Source organism: Bubalus kerabau, chromosome 15 (genome assembly GCF_029407905.1).
Source record: "Bubalus kerabau isolate K-KA32 ecotype Philippines breed swamp buffalo chromosome 15, PCC_UOA_SB_1v2, whole genome shotgun sequence".
Taxonomy (NCBI): domain Eukaryota; kingdom Metazoa; phylum Chordata; class Mammalia; order Artiodactyla; family Bovidae; genus Bubalus; species Bubalus kerabau.
The window spans coordinates 79,962,141-79,965,793 of NC_073638.1; the positions used below are offsets into that span (position 1 = coordinate 79,962,141).

Genomic DNA, 3,653 nt, shown 5'->3' on the forward strand with positions numbered 1-3,653 from the left:
ATATATGGAATTTAGAAAGATGATAATAATAACCCTGTGTACGAGACAGCAAAAGAGACACTGATGTATAGAACAGTCTTATGGACTCTGTGGGAGAGGGAGAGGGTGGGAAAATTTGGGACAATGGCATTGAAACATGTAAAATATCATGTATGAAACGAGTTGCCAATCCAGGTTCGATGCACGATACTGGATGCTTGGGGCTGGTGCACTGGGACGACCCAGAGGGATGGAATGGGGAGGGAGGAGGGAGGAGGGTTCGGGATGGAGAACACATGTATACCTGTGGCGGATTCATTTTGATATTTGGCAAAACTAATACAGTTATGTAGAGTTTAGGAATGGAATAAAATTAAAAAAAAAAAAGATAACTTCAATGTTTATTCTAAAAGTTTGAGAATACAATGAATCATTTAAATTCCCCTTTTGTACCTACCATTCTCTCTCTCTCTCTCCCCCATAGCATGCCCAATCTCCTTGACTATTCCGTGGTCTACAGCTCCTAATTCATTCTACTACACTCTAAAAATTGATTTAACTACTTTGCTTATGTTTCATTTCTTTTTCTCAGAAATGGCAAAGTTGTTTTTATTTTTTTTAATGTTTTTCTTACACAAATGGATTTATATCCCTTGGAAGTGTGAGTGACATGCAAAAGCCATTCTCTAAAATACGTGAAGAACTCATTTATATTTGCTTTTTCTTCTGAAAGCACAGACAGCAAAATATAAAGTCCTGAAACTAATTTACAGGAATCACATTGATAGTGATCTTAAAAAAAAAAACAATATTTCATAATTTCATCCAAATCCTTTATAGGACATATTTTACATCTTTGTTCCTCAAACTATAGATCAGGGATTTAACATGGGGATAACAAGGGTATAAAATATAGATGCCACTTTATCAGTGTCAAAGGAGTGTCTGGACTCTGGTTGCACATACATAAATAGTAAAGTTCCATAGAACATGGTGACCACTGTCAGGTGGGACCCACAGGTAGCAAAAGCCTTGTGCCTGTTTTCAGCAGAGTTCATCCTGAGAATGGATGCAAGAATAAGAAGGTAAGACACAAGAACTATCAAAATAGAGACTATCAAATTAAAACTTGCTAAGATAAGAATAATCTATTGAATTTCACGTGTATTTGAACAGAGCAATGATATCAAGGGGAGACAGTAACAATAGAAATGTTTGATGACATGGTAGCTACAGAAGATAAATTAAAAATCTTTACAGTGACTAGAAGAGACACAAATGTGCAATAGAAATAAGGAGTTGCTACCAACACCCAGCACACCCTTTGTGACATGGTGACTGGGTGGAGCAGAGGGTGACAGTCATAGGGCATTGCTTCCAGAATAACAAGTTCATGAATAATCAACAGAAGAAAGAAAGCTAGTTGTACTGTACAAAAATAATAGGAGATTTTATTTTGATCCGCCACAAAATTTGCTAATATTTTGGGTACCGTGGTTGTTGAATAACCAAGATCAGTAAGAGCTGGGTGTCTGAGAAAGAAGTACATGGGTGTCTGTAGACCGGAGTCCCTCTTGGTGAGGATGACCATGCCCAAGTTGCCCATCACTGAGATCATGTAGATGATGAGGAAGAGCCCAAGCAGTGGAGCCTGCAGTTCAGGGTGGTCTGTGATTCCCATGAGGATGAATTCACTCAGCACTGTTCTGTTGTGTTTTCCCATCTGGACTTTTGGAAAATCTATTCTTGACAGAGATATCAGCACAGTCATGTAGTACATTTAGGTAAATTTTTGGTATTTATTTTATATATCTACATTTACATTTTAAGCTTTATTAATACTCTATGCCCTCTGCCTGGAAATAAAGCATAGATGTATAGAAATATTAACAGAAATGAAGATAGAAATACATGTGGAGATAGGGAGAGATGTGTAGCTTCCCAAAGGGGAAAATTTGTCCTCCAAAGAATATTTGATAATGCTTTGAGCAATCTTGGTTTTCATCACTGCAGGATGGATACTACTGGCTTCTAATAGTTAAGATTTAGTGAGGCTTCTGAACATCCTACAAGATTAGGGTAGACCCAATAAATAAGGATTGCTGCTGCTGCTGCTAAGTTGCTTCACTTGTGTCCGACTCTGTGCGACCCCATAGACGGCAGCCCACCAGGCTCCGCCGTCCCTGGGATTCTCCAGGCAAGAACACTGGAGTGGGTTGCCATTTCCTTCTCCAATACATGAAAGTGAAAAGTGAAAGTGAAGTCGCTCAGTCGTGTCCAACTCTTAGTGACCCCATGGACTGCAGCCTATCAGGCTCCTCCATCCATGGGATTTTCCAGACAAGAGTACTGGAGTGGGGTGCCATTGCCTTCTCCAAATAAGGATTATACAGCCCAAAATATCAGAGAACCAAGATTGGCAAACCCTGATCATGTGTGTGCATATAGCTACAGTCCATAGGGTAGCCAAGAGTCAGACACAACTGAAGTGACTTATCACACACACCCGTAGATCCATACAAAGGTAAATAAAAAACAGAAAGAAAAAGAAATGATATACACTTTAACTTCTTTATGGGTGGGAATGTTTAGAAGCCCTCACTTTAAAACATATTTATGTGAAAGAATTTATGTCTACTGAATGCACAGGATGAAATGATGAACACACTTGCCTAATATTGGAAAGAGATCTGAAGTTAAAGAAATTCTGTCAGATTATGTTAAACATAATTGGCTCTTTTATCAGGAAACATTTTGAGAAGTGTGCATAGGCAGTATAATCCATTATATGTACATTTTTGGTACATACAAAGTAGTACTTTGGCAAATACAAGCTATCCTAATCTCTTTATGTATGCATGCCTGCTCAGTCACTTGAGTTTGTGTTTGACTCTTCCCAACCCCATGCTCCTTAGCCCCACCTGCCTTCTCTGTCCACAGGGTTATCCAAGCAAGAATCCTGGAGTGGGTTTCCATGCCTTCCTCCAGGGGACTGAACCCTTGTCTCCTGCAGTCCGGGTGGATTTTTTACCACTGAGCCATAGGGGAAGCCCCTAATATCTTTATAATCATCAGCAAAATCAACCATTTCTTGCAAGTTTGTTGGGAAGATAATTAAGAATGAAATCTTTCAGTATATTCATGGAACCTGGAAATACTTTGTATGTCAGCTAAATAGGATTTTCCTGATAGATATTTTTCATTTCTTAATAGAGACAGCAAGTTACCTAAAACAGATTGCCTTTACACATGTACATACAAATTCTGTTTGTGTGACTAAAATTTTTTTCAGGAGTATGATGATGAATAGATATTGTGTTTCCAGGTAAGAGTCCTCAGTGCCCCCACCATGACCAACTTGATGCCTACAAGGGGCGAAGAATCAGTGCTATATTGCAAATCATAAGACAATCTAGATATTGGTAAAATATGGCACCACACAAAATATACTGTTTACCTGTAATGAAAACTCTGTCTTGGCTTTCTTGTGTGCTTCATAAAATACATATTATGAACAATTTATGGATTCTTTTCTGCCCTTTGAGACTCTCCCTAAAGAGATGCCAAGCAATTTTTTGATCATCCCTGAAGCATTTGAAATCTTAACAGAAACAAGGGAGGAGATGTGGCTATTAGTAGTCTTGAGCAATTTGTGTTTCCCAGTAGCCTAGTCA

General features: G+C 38.6%; 1 pseudogene; it reads right to left on the reverse strand.

Annotated features, from left to right (window-relative positions):
* Nucleotides 1-813: 813 nt before the first annotated feature.
* Nucleotides 814-1,702, reverse strand: LOC129627906 (olfactory receptor 8K3-like; annotated as a pseudogene).
* Between the last annotated feature and the right edge of the window lie 1,951 nt (nucleotides 1,703-3,653).